The sequence below is a fragment of the Cydia splendana genome, chromosome 11, assembly GCF_910591565.1.
Source record: "Cydia splendana chromosome 11, ilCydSple1.2, whole genome shotgun sequence".
Taxonomy (NCBI): domain Eukaryota; kingdom Metazoa; phylum Arthropoda; class Insecta; order Lepidoptera; family Tortricidae; genus Cydia; species Cydia splendana.
In genome coordinates, this window is record NC_085970.1 from 4,070,466 (window position 1) to 4,091,893 (window position 21,428).

At 38.8% G+C, this 21,428-nt stretch overlaps 1 long non-coding RNA gene and 1 pseudogene across 1 annotated transcript; both read left to right on the forward strand.

The window, feature by feature from the left end:
- The first annotated feature begins 196 nt into the window (after positions 1–196).
- On the forward strand, positions 197–10,591 carry LOC134795100 (uncharacterized; annotated as a pseudogene).
- LOC134795003 (uncharacterized) lies at positions 1,831–3,781 on the forward strand. Its single transcript, XR_010144752.1, has 3 exons — positions 1,831–2,228; positions 3,075–3,291; positions 3,667–3,781. It is a non-coding gene; the product is annotated as an uncharacterized LOC134795003 (long non-coding RNA).
- Positions 10,592–21,428: the final 10,837 nt, after the last annotated feature.

The window sequence follows — 21,428 nt, forward strand, 5'->3', positions numbered from 1 at the left end:
CCCACGGGTGTTTGGTAGGACCCTGTGGCAAAAAAAATCAGCGCAATCAGTACCTGCAAAGAGAAGAAAGGGGAAGGGGAGGGGGGGAAGGGGGTTTACTATTCACATAGGCACAGGTAAAATATACCACTGTTGATGATGTAACTCAACAACTCGCGTCTTGGCTAGGTTAGTTTTAGCTGAGCCAGAATAGAACATTGCATCCTTACTAGGTGTAATACAACACTCATCCGTAGCCTGACAGTCAGGAGGTGAAGCGACTCCATAAACATGTGGAGACATGCTTTGCTGACTCTTCATAGTCTGAAAGTCAGGAGGTGAAGCGACTGTATAAACATGTGTATGTTTTGTTGATTCTGTAATATTTTGGGACATGGTGAAGGAGAACTGTAACTGTACATACTCCTCGATGAAGAAGGTCGATGATGACATATGGGGATGATGGATAATCATCCGTCATTTTCTCGGAATAAGTGCTGTGCGAAATTGAAGGACGATTAGTGCTCAAAATAATTTGCGATGGTGATGCTACATAGCGGCGGCTAATTAATGAGCGCTTTTTCTTTATAATTAAGCCGTCGATTTCATGTCTAAGTTCTAATATATCGATCTCGTTAAATTCTCTCAGGACTTTAGCAAGAAGCCTACCATACAGGTCGCAATCATCGTCCTCAACAAACTTTCTCAACTCTGTTCTTTTTTGCTGTTAACGCATCATTAAGTGTATATAGTGCTGATTTCATCTGCGCACTAGTTTCTGCGAGTTCTGGTGGATTATTAGAGCGCCGCTTTTGAACTGGGATAGATAGGTACTTGAATTGATGAATTTATTGATTGTTGCGGCCGTGGTGATGGCTGCGTGTCCGCAATTCCATCAGCATCTTCTTTTACCTAAAATAAATAAAATTGCATTAATATTATTGATTTGGAATATTTATTTTCAGATTACCAATTACCCAGTACTACGGAAGAATGGCTTGAAAAGGCACAAAAATTCCCTTTCCCTCACTGCCTAGGGGCTTTGGATGGAAAACACATAAATATACTACCACCACCTTACAGTGCATCAGACTATATATATCAATTACAAGGGTTATTTCAGTATTGTTTTACTAGCATTAGTAGACTACGATTACTGTTTCATGCACGTTTCATGTTTGCAAAAGTAGGCGCAAAAGGACGGATTAGTGATTGGGGGGGGGTTTATTTAATAGCAGCGTGTTATTGGAAAGAATTACACCTACCCCACTTCCAGGCTGTAATATTGAACTACCTTATGTATTCTTGGGTGATGGTGCATTCCCTCTAAGTACAAATTTAATGAAACCTTTTCCTGGATACCATGCACTCGGTACTCCACAAAGATTGTTCAATCAAGAACTTTCTCGCTCCCGAGTAGTAAATGAAAATACTGTCGGCATAATGGCCAGTAAATTCAGAGTTTTTAAAAAACCTATGCAATTGTGTGATGTCACGGCTTCTATTGTTACTATGACATGCGTTTTATTTAGGGCTCGCGGTCAGGATGCAGCTGATTTGGGGGAAGCAAGTTCCGAGACGATTACAAAATGGTCTCGGTGGAAGCCTGCCTCATTGATATCAAGAAAACATCCTGCGGGCTTAGCAAGGTTGTACGACAAGGTAGTTATCACGCAATAGGTGTGGATAAAACGGCCGTTATCGGCGGTTTTATCATCCATACTATGGTTGCAGACGATATATGGAGTTATCCACATTTGACAGCGGTAGATGATAGAAGACAATTTGCATAACATGGTCGTTGGATAAGATGTGGATAATTTGACAGATTGTCCCATTTTGACAGTTCAACTTAGTTAATTTTAACTACGTGCTTCTTAGATGACGATAAGCCTTGTCGTGAAAGCAAAAGTAGTGAATAATCATATTTTAAGGTATAAATTACAGGTAAATATCAGTTTTTCTATGATTATATTGAGAGTTATTAGTTACAATGTTCCGCTGTATATAATATTGTCAATATTTTCTTCGCAGGGAAGTCAAATTTTATTATTCCTACTCGCGGCTGCTGTTGAAGAAAAATATCGTAAACAGCTTTAAGAAACACTTGCAGCCCATTTGATATGACGGACGAAGAGTTTCGGCATATTTACAGAGTGCGTAAGGAGTGTGCAGTGCATTTACTTATGTGCCGAATTTAACGCCGAGCTTCAAAACGGTGATGGGTTACCTACCAAAACATCTCAAAGGTAAAGCTATAAAATTGCAGTGTTTCTTATAAAGTTAATATGTATTCTATGCATAGACCCTATTATATTTGAAATCATTGATTCTATGTAAAACAGACGTCTTAATGACAATGCTACTAAACTCTTCAATACTAGGTACCGTCCTCATTATTATATGTAAAAGTTAGTATGTTAAGATATCTGTTGTACAATCTCTTACTTATGCTACTAACCTACTAACAGAGGTTACTTAAGCTACTATTTACTTCAACATTCATATCCTAACCTCCAGGGGGAAAATCTACTTGACAAAATTAGATTTACAGTACCGGTCAATAACATATCACCTTTGTGTGTTTTTGTATGAACTTGTAGTAGGTTAGTTTGTAGATTTCATATTTTACTAGTCATTTTATATAAATATGCATGTTTTTCCAGAGATGAGACCTAGCTAGATTGATTTTTCGCCCCCGAAAACCCCCATATAGCAAATTTCATCGAAATCGTTGGAGCCGTTTCCGATATCCCCGAAATATATATACATATAAATAAATAAATATACAAGAATTGCTCGTTTAAAGGTATAAGATATTATGAATACTGAAATACTGTGAACTACAATAAGAGACTCAGCATATTACTAAAAAAGCTCTTTAAAAATAATGAAGTTGACCATACATTAAAACAAAAAACCTCTATGAAAAAATCATTACATAGACCAATTTTTCTCATCGCTGGACAAGGAATACTACTAAACTACCTAAAGCTGTGGAAGTCACTCACAAATATAAAAAAAAGTTATACCGTAAAAGCATGGAGGTGATATATTATTGGCCGGTACTGTAATTAGGTACTTATTTGTTTTAGGTTCTAACAGTATACACCACACCAGCAGCACACCTACACCAGCAGCAGCAGCAGCAGCTGCTGGTGTGTAACAGTTACACCTGCTAGCTGATGGCAATTAACTACCAACGTGGGACTAGTCAAGATCATGGCTTGTCCATTGGAGCACTACTGACTGGATTGGCCACACTACTGTAAGCCTGAACCTCGAGCAGTTTGTAGATGCTGTAAACAGAAGGTAAGTTCTTTTGAGCACTGAATTAAGTATTAGACATAAAAAACTGTGACTTTCCACAAGGACTGTCTTAGTAACTTTTCCTTTTTTGAATAAGTATGAGTGCGGCTGTATTATGCATTGAGATATGTACCTACCCATTGTTTGATAGTTATGTATGATAAGTAGTTATCTCTGGGATATATAATCTGGGAATGCAATACTTATTAGGTTTAACTAAGGCACCTAGTTCTAATGTGCTGCCTTGTTTAATGGATATTATTCCTGGCGATTGTTTAGTATATATCTTGAGTGCACTAGACTGCACTCATGTGAAAATACTTACTCCATCGCTGCCACATGAACCTACTTTTACTTATTTCCTTCTTTTTCTTCCAGAAAACTTCTCGTGGATCAAGGGAAAAATTAGAGAAGACGCTCCTAAAAAACTTCCTAAGCATGCAAGCATGCACAAAACCGGCTCTTAATAAGCTTAATAAATACATATTTCGCCTATTACTATGTTTTACTATCACACAAATACCTACCTAATTTACCTATATTTCTATACAAGTAGAGACTAGTAAACATTCAAGACGGATAATCTTCACACAGAACACCATTCCCGGGCATGCTTCAATGTAGGTGTCACTTATTCTTATTTTTCATTTTAGCCTTATGCGTACAAAATTTGTGATATTATAGCTTCTAAATGTAAAATCCGACTCATATGCAGTATAGTACAATGAAAGCATAGGTAATAAAAACATTTTAGGCACGTTCTTACTTAAGAGGAAAGGGAGATGGCCGCTTCCGCTTCTCCATACAAACGTAGTCCTCATTTTCCTCTCTGGATATTGACATTATGGAAAATATTTTTACATAATTTAATGTATATTAACCATATAGCTATGCCCCTACGTTCGAATTTTTGATTATTGTAAAAATTAGGAGCGGAAGACAGATTACATACAAATTTTTAAATTCTTCTAACTCTTATAATAATTAAAAATTAAAAAAAAAGAACAACCGTAGGGGCATGGCTGTAGTTGATGTTGATATGATATACAACAAATTGTATCAAAATATTTAATGTTATTATCCAGAGAGAAAAATGTGGACTACGTTTGTATGAAAAGACGCGTCTTAAGGACGCGTCTAGTGAGTCTGGCGGTGAAAAGGTCAAATAAGAATATTCCTAAATGCTCTATTATGCTAATAAGTCTACTTTAGTGACTATAACTGCGGTCAGACTCAATACGCCAATAACTAATGTTGAATATTAAAAACTATGTTAAATTCCATTTAGGTAGATACAAGAATGACAATTCTCGTCACTTGTGGTGTTGTCAAGTCTTTTTTGTTTACTAAACTCTATAGATAAGTTAACAATTTCGGCTCTGTGCTAGAGAGAATATTATAAATGGGTAAATAAAACAACTATTGCCAAAAAATTAAACAAAGTTTATTTACACATTAAATGTAGGTGTACAAACAAATCATTGGCTGCCGTACCCGGTGTGAAAGTGCCCATCATGCCAGCAGCTTTATCGCTGGATTACTATGAAGTATGAACAGCTTTTGTACCAGGAACGTCATATGGCGCCCGGGGCAGGCACCAAATTTGCGCCTCCCCCCCCCCCTCTCCGAAACGAAATGGGACCAACCCCTAAGTCGCGAAAAAAAATTTGGCTGTTTCATACATTTTGGCTGGTCCAATTTCTATGGGAGGGTAAACTATTTTTTTCGCGATTTCGAGGTTGGTCCCGTAGCAAAAGTTACTCAGTATAATCCCAAAACCTCCCTGGCAACGGGAATGTAGTTATTTTTTAGCCATCCTGTATAGTGTATAGGAAGCCTCAGTAGTCCACATATCGATGAATGTCGTCGATAGACAACATGTCACAGATATGCAGCAGCAGCTATTGAAGCAGGTTCCGTCAACTACGGCTCATATGCGCCTGCCGGACAAAGGGCTAGCGATCCACTTGCATAATAGGTAGTCTATTGGACAGTCCATAAGATGGTAACTTCGACAGGAGACCCCTAACGTAAGACGCGCTAACACTGGACACAACTCTGAAGCACTTGGCCCGCTCGCCTTATAAAACGAAAGCATAGCAACTCCCGCCGAATATCCCTCTGCTTGATAGAAGTTTCTGGCATAGAGTATTCACACTACGGGATGGTGGGCGGTAGGGCGCTACCGTCGTCTTTCAAGGTCGAGTTCGATGCAAAAAGAGTTCCTAAAAGATCGTCTTTCTCTTTTGCGCTGTGGGCCAGATTACCATCCGCATTTCACACTTCACAGTGGTGGTAAATACGACTGACAAAAGTTTCCCTGCTGCCTCAGTTTCGCCACTGAGCGGGGGCCCTTACCATTCTGTCTGATTCGACGGCCTAACTTACGTTGTAAAACGCTTAATGATAATACTAATGAACTGAAAAGGTTGTTTGTTGTTTTATTTGTGGATAGGTATGACACATATATATATTTTTGGAATGGTCTTCTCACTAGCTTTTATTTGATATCCATATTATTGTAGTATTGCTATTTCATAACTGCTCATCTATAAGTTTCGTTTCCAATATAAATAGAATGCTTAACGGCGCAGAAAAGATCAACATTCCTCTCAGACCTCCAACAAAAAGGGGCCAAACTGAAAACCAGCGCTGGACGCCAGTCTAGCACATGCTGAGCTTGGTACCCACGGCCAACATGTCTTGCTAAGTGTAATTACCTATGTATAGAGTAGACAATAAGTTAGTACTTAACCTAGAATAACTTAGTACATACTTATCATAGAATTTATATGTAGGTATATGGTTTGTATTCCTAATATTTTTTCTACCATCAACTTATCATGTTTTGGCAATGGAGCATTCCATGCAATTGTCTACCGTTTGTCCCGTAGAAATGCAGATTTTCTGGAGATTTGCAGGTATAAGAGTTTCCTTTTCTATGACAAATGGTCAAACATGCACGGAAAATTAATCGCTTGCTTTAAATGGCGAAAAAAAAAGTCGCAACACAGGAAATAAAATGCGTTTGTACGGGACAGCTCGTGGAATGCTCCAATAAAGTGATTTCATTTCATATCATAAACTGATGAGGGCATTCAGAGTGTAGCCTTGAGGTTGCCAAGCCAAGCAACCAAGTCAGGTGTCACGGTCTTCAGGTCCTCAACAGGCCCAGGAGTGGAGGAGGAGTGGAGTAGGCAGCGTTGGAAGATATGCTAAGTGGTCTGCATTCTGCATTCGCAAAGTGGGAAAGCCGTCTACCTCCATTTGTGTGGCTGAATTGCAGCGGCCATGTCCGGTTCTCAGGCGGCACCAGATTTTCCGAGGAAGGTCAAACCCTTTTGGTTTTTTAGTTGGGTCAGATATACAGCAACTCCGAGCTGCCGAAGCTGACCATTCCGCTATCCACCTATCCGAAATATTAAAGCTGCTCAGGCTCCCAGCTGTAGCACAGGGTCGGCGGGCAGTCGGGCGGCAGAATTCCTCGTGGACAGGCATTGTGGGGTTATTCGTGATATTCTCAGCCTCCCTCTTCAACGCCTTGAGTCGTCGGATGTGAGGAGGGGCAATGTGACTCAATGCCGGCAGCCAGTGGCGGTTGTAGATCGGATAGTGCCTGAGATGCATCGCATGGTCTCGTTGAGCTTAACGTCCAATCTATGGGTATGTGCACTTTCAAGCCTCCAATATGTTATGACTGAAACAGAAACAAATTATATTAGATGAGGTCAGGCGCAGGCTAGTACTTACAGCGGTTCATTGGCAAATTATGTGAAATTAATGTCACTTTTAGAAAGCTCTCGTTTTTAAGCCAGGGGGATTTTTTTGTTACAGTTGTCCAAATTATCGATTGAAAATAAATTGAATTTTGTTCTAGTAATTATTTATCCGTTATTAAAGTTGTATTATGTATCAAGTGTAGTTCTGTACCACTTGCGTCATAAAAACAAACCAACCAACACCTTATTTATCAAAATGTATCTCAGATATTCTATGCTAGGGTAATATACGACACAAACATACCCACACACATACATAGGCTGCTAAAATCATTCCCATAGTCAGGTATAGGTACAATAGACCACTTTACCAAACACAAAAAAAATATTCCAGCTGCCAGCAGTAAAGAAACCAGCTTCTACTCCCAAGCCCTAACAATATAAATAAGTTTTTGGCAAAAATATAATTTTTGGTACAAGCTTTTATCGCTGACTGTACTTTTCTTTCAACAGGCAACTAATACTCCATGAGTCCATTCTAACAACACCAAGCACAATTAGTTTGCGTTGTTTTATCACAGTGTTCCCATGGCCACCTCATGTCTCCATCATCAGATCAGCTCCATGTCATCATAATATTGCAATTGTCATCCGATTTACATATTGTTATGTGTGCAAAATTTCAGCTCAATCGGAAATCGGGAAGTGGGTCAAACTTAGCTGTCAAATGTATATGGCCAGCTTTAGTGCTAACATAACTGTTCCTAGTATTCCTATATTACCTACATGTTATAAGTAAGAATATTGTACGAGTAGGTATTATATTTTTTATAATCTTAGTAGAATAGGTACTAATACAATTTATTTGTATTGAATAAGGCCGGCGCCCCACTGCTGCGCACGCTACATCCACGGCCCACGTTTTAATACAAACCGTGGGCAAGCCCACGAAATTTTGTATAGGAACGTGGGTCGTGTACATAGCGTGGGCAGCAGTGGGGCGCCGGCCTAACTCTTGCAGGGAATTTGTAAGTTACTTGTGGGTATGGCTACTTTATTTATTTAATTTATAAACTTTATTGCACAAAAATATAGAATTACGTAAAAATGGCGAACTTAATGCCAAAAGGCATTATCTATCACCTACTAGTCAACCATAGAAACAAATATGTGACGTTCCACGGCAAAAGGTACCTTATGGCGGCTGGCGCTTACGTCGCATAGCGCCGCAATAATATTGGAGCGGCGTTAATAGTTAATAGCGTAAGCGCCAACCGCTATAAGGTACCTTTACCCGTGGGACGTCACATATAAACACTAAAGGTTGGTGCAAAAACCAATCAAAAAGCAAATGCAGTAGGTATATCTTAGATATACATACTAACATAAACATACATATATGTTATAAAAATAAATGTACTAATATGTTTATGGGATGATAGACACTAGACGAGACATTTAGCAGATAACTACCGAGCATGACTACTCAAAAAACAAATTTTCTTGGGGCTTGTCTTACAGGTAGAGGGAGTGCATTCCATAGATAGGTTGCCTGAACGGCAAAACAATCATACATAAAACGGTTATGAAGAGGAAGGACTTAAAGTTTAAGTGAGCGGGACATCCGGAACAGGCATAAAAACTAAATACTTATTAATAATATTTTATCTTTATGTCTTAGATTTATGGCATAAAGTGTGTCTTTTTCTTTTTCAATAAACTTTTATTCTTGCTACAAAACCAGCTTCTAGAATATACAAACAGAGTAAAAAAATATATAAGTTTTTAAAGTGAGGTCTACGGGTTTCAAAGATTTTAATATTTGTTAGAACCCTTAAGTATGCACTTTTTATGCAGTGTGAATAAATGTACTTATGCATAGGTACTGTTGTAGTGTAACTTTTACACATCCTTGTTGCCAAATCAACTTCCTGCAATTATAGTAGTGATAGAACAGGTTTTTAACAAACTTTTGTCACTTAGTAGAACATAATAGATAGAATGAGAAGAAATAGATATTAAGTGTCAATAATATTAAAAGGCACCAGAAACTTTTCATGATTTTAGTTTAAGAAAGGTGTACTTACGTCTTCAATCCTTTCTTCTAGATCTTAGAACTTGTGTGCACTGTGCAGCATTGCATTTTGTATCTCTGGGTTCCGAGAGGCTCATGAATCTCCCTGTAGGTGTAGGCGAACAGGGGATGCTGAGTTATATATTTGGCTAGCATTTTCTTGTGCGCCGAAGCATCGACTGAAATTAAACATATTCATGACAAAACCAGTTAATGATCAAACGAACTATAACTTTTTCTATAAATAAATTAGAGAAACTTACATTTTGGGTGGCATTTCCTTTAGTTTACACAGCAAATCAGTATTTTTCTTCGACTTGGTTTGTATTTTCACTAAATTCACTGAATCATGCGCGTACGCGATGCTTGTCAATGTCAAGTGAATTGTCAGTTGAGAAAACACGATTATCCGTGCATGTTATAATGTAAGTCAATTTGTATAAAGCTGTCACTCATTTAAACATTTTTCAATTTGGAAGTGTAGTAATAAAACTAACTATTCGTTTTCAAACATCGTCCGACACACGTCCGACATTTTAATAAAGCCAGGCATTAAATGGATTTTTCATAAACTCTAGGCATAGACAATCGTGGTCACTTACGAATGATAGTGGATAACTTTATACGATATCGACGTGGTATTCTTATCGTAACCCGTAACCATGTTCAGCAAAACGATAAAAATACGACTATCGTTAAAAGACGACAGTAGATTCCACGCGCAATATGATATAACCTTGCTAAGCCCGCTGCTTTATGTAAGTTGTACAGCATATGATATGATATAATTTATTTATCTCACAATATACAATGTCACTTAAAATTACACATGGTAAATTTTTAGGAATTTATATTGTGATTGTCAGTTTTTTTACATTATGAATAATTGAGTACGAAAAATAACACTGACAATCAAAATCTCATTCAAAATTATTAAATTCCAATCGTATGTCAGCAGTTTCACAATAAAGTAGGTATATCATATAGTATCTAGTTTATTTCTTAAAATTGTTGTTATTAAATACTATTCTAAAGGATGACTCATGTTAAGCCCGCTCCAGACTCGTGCGCGATTCGCGGCGCGAAGCCGCGAACGTGAGTGTGTAGTCGATTTCGCTGATCTGTGATCTTGACTCCACACTCGCGTTCGCGGCTTCGCACAGCGATTCGCGCACGAGTCTGGAGCGGGCTTTAGAACAACAGCCCGTTACCTGGCGGAGGCATCTGACATTTGGTTTTCGATAGAAAGCTTCACGTGATCACCAGTCACCTGTCATAGAAAATGAAGTTTCGGGTGTCGGTTGCCTCGACCCTGCCTATTTATACATTACTTTTGTTCTAGATGGTTCTAGTAAGCCGAAACCTAAGAGGCCATTCGAGAAAGTGGCCGATGCCAAGATGCAAATTTTAGAAGAGTATAAAAATAAAAAAGAAACAATGGGCCTTTGAAGAAGAGAAAAGGGAGTACAAGAGAGAAATGTGGGCCTTAGAAAAAAAATTCAATGAATAAAAACTTTTTTTTATTTACTTTTTATTTTACATAACACAAATTTCTATATATATTAGAAATTATACAATTACCTTAGCAATGATTGAAAATAATCATTTATTATGTTGTTTCTTACAGTATTATCGTGCACGTTTCCATTATATTCAGGTTCTATTTCAATGTGTGCACTGTCATCATATGGATCATTTTCAAAATGAGCATCTTTCATTTGAATTGCAATATTGTGCAACACCGCACATGCTACAATGGGGTTGGCCGGTGGAAGTTTTTAGCAGATGGCGCCATCATAGCTTGCCCCGTCAATCCCTAGAATTGTGTCAAATTTTTGTTTTTTTAATACCCTGGATGCCAGCTCTTTAAGCCAAATCTCATAGAAAAAGGGGCAAGCTATGATGGCGCCATCTAGGCAAACCTTTGACAGTTGCCAACCCCATTACGAACTGGACACGGGACAAATGTAATATTATGTTATCTTTTTTGCTAATACAGGAAACCGATTTTTTCGATTGAGAGTAGTGTTTTATAATGTACTCACCTACAGGTATAACACAGCAGCTATAAATCTTAATTACTTACCGCAAAAAAAATCTAGAATGAATATATTATAGATAAAAATAATGTTATATACGAGAACATCGTATCATATCGTCAGGTGACAAGCAAAAGTCACTAATTACAAAAAAAAATAAACAAACATTTACCTTCTTTTAGTACTAATATGGTTCACTAAGGCTATGAACTTGTGGTGGTACTTAGTGACTTTTGCTTGTCACCCGACGATATAAGGGCGGCATGATTACTTGATGTTTCACCAGATCAGCCAAACAGTCACAGGGTCGGTCGAATGCGCAGTTCTAGGTTGCGTCACAGAAGAAATAATTATTAGGGCGAGCGAAGCGAGCCCTATCACTATTCGACGAACTATGCATTCTTGTGGTACACTTTACGGAAAAACTACTGCACTGTTAGGTTTGAAATTTAACATAGTAATTTAAATTCATGTCTAGATGTGTTATCAAACATAAAAATATCATTTAATAAACCTAAAAAAATAAAATAAAGTAATAACACTTTGTATTACTACTAGCGCCATCTGTTGGCAAAATGATGAATTAACATTCGTGCTAATGTTAATTATTTCTTTCTCTAACAGATGGCGTTAGTAATAAATAAATAAATATTGGAGATTCTTATACAAATTGACTAAGCGCCACAGTAGGCTCAAGAAGGCTTGTGTTGTGGGTATTCAGACAATACGATACCTATGTGGTGTTTTCAAGTTCAATAATGTCGATGGCGCTTACGCCATTAACAACGATGAATACCAAAGTGGGTACAATTTTGGATTCAACCCACCTCGCTTCACTTGGTTTGATTCCCATTTTCGCCATTAAGTTTTTGTGAATACCTACTAGAACAATCAATCTTGCTATTCTTGCTGTATATTTACTGCGGAGGTCAATTTACTCGTATGTTTTGTGACGCTGATGATGTGATGATCAGTCATGTTGTGTTAGCAAACTTAAATCGGGTATTTTCAGTTCGAGATACAGTTTTGGCGCCATTAATTTATTACGTAAGACGATTTTGGGGTGGAGGGGGGTCGAACATATCTTATTTTTTCTTACAAGGGGGTGCAAGGGGGGAGGGGGTTTTCATAGTTCTTACGTAAGATCACAAAGATGCGATATTTTTTTAAATTTCTATGAAATTATGACGTTTAAAATAATACTTCCACACTCTATGCTATCAAACACGGTGCAGAGTTAGCTTAAACGTTCTCAAGTACCTTTGTACAGGTACAAATAAACATTAATAAAAAATTTTTTTTGAAAATAAATTATATTGGTGGGAGGGGGACGGGGTCAGCCTATTCTTATTATTTCTTACATAGGGGTGGGAGGGAGTCAAAAGCTGGCAAAAATTGTCTTACGTAATTAATGAATGGCGCCTTTAGTGTTACTATTGCTTGGAACTGCTAAAATTATAAATAAAGATAAGCATAATTAATGCAAACTTCAGTGACTTAGGGCCGATACAGACGGACTACAACCCGACTGCAACTTGTATGGGACCTGCACGCCAATCGAAACGTCGGCGTGCAGTTCAGCAAACTGACCCAGAACCCTGGCAGTACCTAGTGGAACTCAGGTTTGGTGTAACAAAGGCACATTATGGTTTGGTCATCCGACTCATCTTGATGAGCACTTAGGAGAGGAGTACCCAAGATAGAGCCGATGCCGAACCCTAGCAGTACCTAGGGGAGCTCGGGTTTGATGCAACATACATAGACACACGCTGTTTTGGATATCCGACTCGTCATGATGATCACTGTGTAGATCAGTACCCAAGATAGCTGATGCTGAACCCTGACAGTGCCTAATGGAGCTCGGGTTTTATACAACATAGGCACACGCTGTTTTGGTCATGCAACTCGTCTTGATGAGAACTTGGGAGAACAGTACCCAAGATAGAGCTGATGCTGAACCCTGGCAGTACCTAGTGGAACTCAGGTATGTTGCAACATAGGCACACGCTATTTTGGTCATCCGACTCGTCTTGATGAGCACTTAGGAGATTAGTACCCAAGATAGAGCTGATGCTAAACCCTGGCTGTACCTAGTGGAACTCAGGTTTGGTGCAACATAGGCACAAGCTGTTTTGGTCATCTGATAATGAGCACTTGGAAGAGCAGTACCCAAGATAGAGCTGATGCTGGACCCTGGCTGTACCTAGTGGAACTGTGTGTGTTAGTTTATGTGCGGAGCAGCGTGATTACCGCCAGTAGGTGTCCAGACGGGATAATTTTTCGATCAATTGTGTGGAGTGGACGCAAAAATAAAATCAAGAACATTGGCTCGCTGACCCAACATTATGTAGGAAAGCCAGTTGGGTTCCTTACAAAATGTACTGGACGGCCGTTTAGGATGTAATAAGCACTTATGAAATTGTATATTACGTGTGGATGATATTGGCAATTTGATTTTGTCATCTGGACACGTTTTTAAAGGACAAAGTAAAAGCTGTAACAGACAGGCGTACCGGACAGCAACCGGGGTCCGGTTAGTATATTTATTTCTTGCTCTCACTTAAAGCTGCGTTATTACGTACCCACTCGATCAAACATGAAACAAGCCTCGGATTGGATCAAAATCGCGGTCCGGTACGTTTAGGTAGAAAACCTCTGCGAGCCCTTACAAAGCTCTGCTTTTTGCTAGTTACTATCACTAATCGACGAACTATGCATTATTGTGGTACACTTTACGGAAAAACTACTGCACTGTTAGGTTTGAAATTTAACATAGTAATTTAAATTCATGTCTAGATGTGTTATCAAACATAAAAATATCATTTTATAAACCTAAAAAAATAAAATAAAGTAATAACACTTTGTATTACTACTAGCGCCATCTGTTGGCAAAATGATGAATTAACATTCGTGCTAATGTTAATTATTTCTTTCTCTAACAGATGGCGTTAGTAAATAATAAATACTTAAGAAGGCTTGTGTTGTGGGTATTCAGACAATACGATACCTATGTGGTGTTTTCAAGTTCAATAATGTCGATAGCGCTTACGCCATTAACAACGATGAATACCAAAGTGGGTACAATTTTGGATTCAACCCACCTCGCTTCACTTGGTTTGATTCCCATTTTAGCAATTAAGTTTTTGTGAATACCTACTAGAACAATCAATCTTGCTGTATATTTACTGCGGAGGTCAATTTACTCGTATGTTTTGTGACGCTGACGATGTGATGATCAGTCATGTTGTGTTAGCAAACTTAAATCGGGTATTTTCAGTTCGAGATACAGTTTTGGCGCCATTCATTTATTACGTAAGACGATTTTGGGGTGGAGGGGGGTCGAACATATCTTATTTTTTCTTACAAGGGGGTGGGAGGGGGTTTTCATAGTTCTTAAGTAAGATCACAAAGATGCGATATTTTTTTTAATTTCTATGAAATTATGACGTTTAAAATAATACTTCCACACTCTATGCTATCAAACACGGTGCAGAGTTAGCTTAAACGAGCTCAAGTACCTTTGTACAGGTACAAATAAACATTCATAAAAATATTTTTTTGAAAATAAATTATATTGGTGGCTGGACGGGGTCAGCCTATTCTTATTATTTCTTACATAGGGGCGGGAGGGGGCCAAAAGCTGGCAAAAATTGTCTTACGTAATTAATGAATGGCGCCTTTAGTGTTACTATTGCTTGGAACTGCTAAAATTATAAATAAAGATAAGCATAATTAATACAAACTTCAGTGACTTAGGGCCGATACAGACGGACTACAACCCGACTGCAACTTGTATGGGAACTGCACGCCAATCGAAACGTCGGCGTGCAGTTCAGCAAAATGACCCAGTACCCTGGCAGTACCTAGTGGAATTCAGGTTTGGTGTAACAAAGGCACATTATGGTTTGGTCACCCGACTCATCTTGATGAGCACTTAGGAGAGTAGTACCCAAGATAGAGCCGATGCCGAACCCTGGCAGTACCTAGTGGAGCTCGGGTTTGATGCAACATACATAGACATACGCTGTTTTGGATATCCGACTCGTCATGATGATCACTGGGTAGATCAGTACTTTCAGTACCCAAGATAGCTGATGCTGAACCCTGACAGTGCCTAATGGAGCTCGGGTTTTATACAACATAGGCACACGCTGTTTTGGTCATGCAACTCGTCTTGATGAGAACTTAGGAAAGTAGTATCCAAGATAGAGCTGATGCTGAACCCTGGCTGAACCTAGTGGAACTCGATCAGGTTTGATGCAACATAGACACACGCTATTTTGGACATCCGACTCGTCATGATGAGCACTTGGGAGAACAGTACCCAAGATAGAACTCATGCTGAACCCTGGCAGTACCTAGTGGAACTCAGGTTTGGTGCAACATAGGCACACACTGTTTTGGTCATCTGACACGTCTTAATGAGAACTTGGAAGAGCAGTACCCAAGATAGAGCTGATGCTGGACCCTGGCTGTACCTAGTGGAACTGTGTGTGTTAGTTTATGTGCGGAGCAGCGTGATTACCGCCAGTAGGTGTCCAGACGGGATAGTTTTTCGATCAATTGTGTGGAGTGGACGCAAAAATAAATTCAAGAACATTGGCTCGCTGACCCAACATTATGTAGGAAAGCCAGTTGGGTTCCTTACAAAAAGTACTGGGCGACCGTGTAGGATGTAATGCACTTATGAAATTGTATATTACGTGTGGATGATATTGGTAATTTGATTTTGTCGTCTGGACACGTTTTTAAAGGACAAAGTAAAAGCTGTAACAGACAGGCGTACCGGACAGCAACCGGTTCGGTACGTTAAGGTAGAAAACCTCAGCGAGCCCTTACAAAGCTCTGCTTTTTGCTAGTAGTACTACCGTACAGAAAGGACACTTCCTACAAACCCGAAGTTTGACAGCGATTCAGGGTCGAATCATGCTATCCCTTTCTAATATATAGCACTATCCCTTTCGGCTATTTAGGGTTGTCAAAATTCAAGTGATTATCTTATCTGTGGTCGTGCACGCACAAGGAAGTCAAGTGGTGCCAACCCTAATAATTGCTCGGAGCAATGCCGAGCCGAACGGAGCCGAGTTCGACCGAAGTCAGGAGTGTCTCCCCACTGGTTGCGTGTAATTAGTATAGTTTGTAAGGATATTATCTTAAGTCTCACTAGCTTAATAGATAGCGAATGTCTTCGTTTTAAGGGGAAGAGAAAAACCAAGTTGTTTACTATCATGTAAACAACTTGTATTGCTAATTGTATAATATTCTAAAACTTAAGTAATTGAAAACTTATTTTCGTCGAAAAGGGAAAGATGTAGCATACTCTATAAACGCACCTGTCATAACATCCTTTGTAAATACAACGTGCTGTCAAACCTTACGAAGTGTCACTGTGACAGCACCCTCTTGCCATATATCCACGTTCGGTAGAGTATCCATCCACCCTACAAACAACAAACCGGCGGAGGTCCATATCACTGACAGTGACATGACAACTATGACGTCAAACGTGTTCATAGTTACTTAATGTACAGCAATGTCATGCACAACGAGATATTGAACTGTATTTAAAGTAGTAACACACTATCGCACCGCACCGCTAGTGTGTTACGGCCTTTAATCTTGATAATGCAAGATTTTATACAAGGGGAGCTTTTGCTCTCAAAAGAGCAACCAAAAAACTATAGATGGTCAAGCAAATCTTGTCAGTAGAAAAGGGCGCGAAATTCAAATTTTCTATGAGACAATATGCCTTCGCACCTACATTTTTCAAATTTGCCGCCTTTTTCTACTGACAGGATCTGCTTGACCAACTATAATTTAATTATACATTAAGCCCCCTCCACACTCATGTGCGAATAGCGGCGCTCCACATTCGCGTTCGCGGCTTTTCCCGCGATTCAAGCGCATAGTCTGGAGGGGGCTTGACAAATGATTATGATCATGATTAGTCTGGCTAGTGAAAGTTGAACCTGAAAAAACGCGTCTTTCAAAAAATCTATATCTCGGCTCTATGATTAAAAGTATATTGCATAATATCATTTTTTTATAATTTTCATACAATATATATACAGTGGTACTACTAAACGAAATTAATAACTAGCTTAAATCTAAAATAGGCCCTTGAGGCATTGTACCAAGGATGCTGGCGGCATTTCCTCGCTGTATCGCAATGCTGATACGTTGTGCGAGGTAGCCGCCAGCTCTTCGGTCACTGTTCTGTTCTGTTCTGTTATATATATTGTATGTAAATAAATGTTTTAGTCTAATTTTCATATTCTAGAAATCATGAAAAGTATAAAATTATGTAATTCTAGTAATTAAAGAACCGCCTGCTACAGATTTTTTGAAATTGCCTCGTTTATTCAGGTTCAACTTTCATTAGCCAGACTACACTATTTTAATTCAAGTAAAGTCCCCTCCACACTCGTGCGCGAAGCGAGTCGATTTCGCAGATCTACGATCTTGACTCCACACTCGCGTTCGCGGCTTCGCGCCGCTATTCGCACACGAGTTTGGAGGGGACTTAAGGGGGAAAGAGGAAAACGTGCCGAATAAGAGGCATGAGTGGGGTTTCTGATTCTAACCCTTTCTAAAGGCCCCAGAACACAATGGGCCATCGCCGGCCATTCCAAGGGACGCATTTATGCGTTAGAGGGAGCAAGTGATATTGCTATCTCATTCTACCGCATGGCTGCGTCCCTTGGAGTGGCCGGCAATGGCCCATTGTGTACTGGGGCCATTAAGTGTACAAAAAAGATTCTAGAGTTTGGCCAAAATAACTCTGCGGCGATTTTGACAGCACAGACTCTGAAAGTGTTATTTTTTAGGTGCGGTCCGGGGCACGTTCGACCGTGAGTAAGGTGGTCCACCGTACGTCCGTTAAGGCCGTAACACACTATCGCACCGCACTAAGGTCATTGTGCGACGCACCGATAAGTAAGAGCGACAAAGAGATATCGCTTTCTCGCTCTTACTCATGGGAAAGAGATATTTTGATAGGTGCAGTCGTCTGTAGACACTATAAAAGCATTTAAGCAAAAAAAATTAAAATGTCATTGTCAATTTGTCGCATCCAAACTAGAGATCATTTTGGAGCAAGTTGTTTTAAATCAATTTTGGATTATATTATTTCGCTGTGGAGGAAGTTAAATTTTAATTGAAATAATCCATGGAATGGAAATAATCTTGAAAACCATGGCACAAAAATCTTGGAGGTTATCAATTGTAAATCGAGTGCTCGTTAACTTATGATTGGTATAGGTTAAGGTTTTCTGTTGTTTCGTATTTTTTTGAGAACGGTGGTGTTCTTTGGAATAATTCGTTTTTTCATCTATTTTGTGTGTTTCTGTTGTTAGAGACATTATTTCAGCTCTTCGTATTTTTTAGTTGTCTTGCATATTGCCCATATTGATGGGGTTTCCAAATATTGGTTTTTATAAAATCAATTTGTTCAATAGCGAGAGAATGGACTGTGCTTCGAATAAAGGGGGCGATAGGGAATGGAATTTAGGGGCGGGTTGAGAAAGAATGTTGTGTTAAATTAAAATAAAACTATGCTATACTAAAATAAAACTATGCTAACAAGTAAAATACAGAGTGCTGTCAAAAGTCGGTCGCAGTTGTATACCACTGGTGGTGTTTCAGGCTGTCCTTGTAGTAAGCTAGAAGTACTTAAGCTTATAACTATTGGCTGGAGTTGTCCAACTTAGACCTCAGGTTTCTTCACTCCATGGAAGTGCTCAGTTTTCTTCGGCTACACAACACTGATTCTATATCCTTTTCTTTGTATGAGATAGGAAATATTTAAAATAAGTTTGTATAAGCTATTATTATTTAAGCTTTATTTCTCGCACATCCGTTATAAATTTATAAAATTGACTTTTTCTATGTTATATTTCCCCATTATTCTCCCAAGTCTTTCCTGCAATTGCTATGATGTCGTCAACCCATCTTTTTCTTTGTTTCCCTGAGTTTCGTTTTGTTTGCTAACACTAAAGGCCTCAGGCTCCCACGAGCCGTGGCTAAAATGCCGGGACAATGCGAGGAAGATGACAATCTTACATTACACAGCTGCGTGGGCTGGGAGCCATAGGCAAAGAGGTGGACCACAGATCAAATGTATTACAGCCAATGTACAGCATCTTAGATAATATTTATATTTCCAATAGTAAATTTAATTTTGGATACCACTGGGATCAGGACAGACGGCATATCCTCAGCTAATGGTGATGAATTCCTTACTACGGTTGATCTGTGATTACTAAATTGGTTTCAATAAATTGTTCATCATCATCTTCACCACGGGCGTTCAAACCCCCCCCCCGAAAAGTTCAGAATATTAACATTCATAGAATTAAAATAAGAACAGGCGTGCGGCATATTTCATTGATTACTAACTATTACCTATAGTATACGGTGGTTTGGATTTTGGATTTCTCCGCCATCGTCGATTATCGGATCGCATCAATTACTTTCTAAGATATGACAAAGGTGACATTCGGGTGGCGACTGCAGCAGCACTACTCTGTTGCTACGTTACTGCTGCAGCACTGTCAATTTTCGTGATAAAATGATGTGACTGATTTCCATACTAAAAGTAAAGATGTACAACTGTCTATCAAATTGCGTTTTTTATATCGAAAAATGTTCGCGCTCGCTTCGCTCGCGTTTCCAATTACTTTCTAGGATATGACAAAGGTGACTTTCGGGTGGCGACTGCAGCAGCATTACTCTGTTGCTTAGGGTGGCCCAAAAAACATTTTTTTTTATTTTCCTACGGGGCACCCCCTTATTTTGTTACACTTATTATGCTGATAAAATACACCAAGTTTCGTAATTTTATCTCAACTACAAGGGGGTGCTCAACCACTTTGAAAATTTTCAAAGTTGTATGAATACCAAAAAAAAAGTATTTATTATTCAGAATTTTATTTAAGTATCTGGTTTCACACTATTTGCACATGTGATTTATAAGTTTTTAAGTAGAAAAACATTTTTATTTCTATTTTTTATAATTTTTCAAAAGTAAGATTTTTTGAATTTCACCTAAAAAAATCATAAAAAATAGAAATAAAAATATTTTTTTACTTAATAACTTTTAAATCACACTTTCAAATAATGTGAAAACCACTACTTACATAAAAATCTAAAAAATAATAACTTGATTTTTTTGGATTTCATACAACTTTGAAAAATTTCAAAGTGTTTGAGCACCCCCTTGTAGTTGAGATAAGATTACAAAACTTGGCGTATTTTGTCAACATAACAAGTGTAACAAAATGAGGGGGTGCCGCTTCTTCTAACTAGAGTTTGAATTTTTCCCATACAAACGTGAACCACCCTACTGTTGCTACGTCAATACTACTGTCAATTTTCGTGATAAAATTATGTGACTGATTTCCATACTAAAAAGTAAAAATGTACAACTGTCTATCAAATTGCGTTTTTATATCGAAAAATTTTCGCGCTCGCTCCGCTCGCGTTTTCAATTACATTCTAAGATATGGCGACTACAGCAGCATTAGGTACTCTGTTGCAATGTTACTGCTACGGCACTGTCAATTTTCGTGATAAAATGATATGACTGATTTCCATTCTCAGCTGTAATGCGGCAATGAACGTCACTCAATTTACCAAAAAAATTCAATGTAATGTTGATGACCCTAGGGCGAGGGGGCACCATGGTCTAGAAATGCTTAGGGTATCAAAATATCTTAATCCGGCACTGGTCGTTTGCGGAGTCAAACGATTTGGGACTCGCATTTTATACACATTTCCATGCCTTCCCGAAAAAAATCGAATCATTCGCGAAAGTCTCGCAACGCATTGAGGTTACAAACGGCACGCGCTCTTCCTCAGGAGTCTGAAGTGAGTGGCGCTCTAGCCAGGCAGGCCGCTTCGCTTTCGCTCGCGTGCGTATACCTTACTGTATCGTCCGATATACACCTACTCTGTCGTTAAAATCACGTGTAAAATTATAATAAGGGCGAAAAAAACTATTGATTTTGGAGTGTAGTTTTATTTAGTGGTACCTAAAATATTTTATCTGGTCTACTGTCCTCTAGCATATCCATCTGTCAACTTTACTTCAGGTTCCGCCTCCAGGGGAGAGGGAGAGAAATTAGGATTAGAAATTAGCCGCTTACTGACACAGACAGAATTCCACGCGGGCGGAACCGCGGGCACAGCTAGTCTCTAATATTTTTCTTGTGTAAGGGTTATTTTATGTACTTTTAGTAGTTTCATTTTCTTGAACCCCCCCCCCCCGATACTAAAACCTGGCTACGCCCGTGATCTTCACAGTTTTTT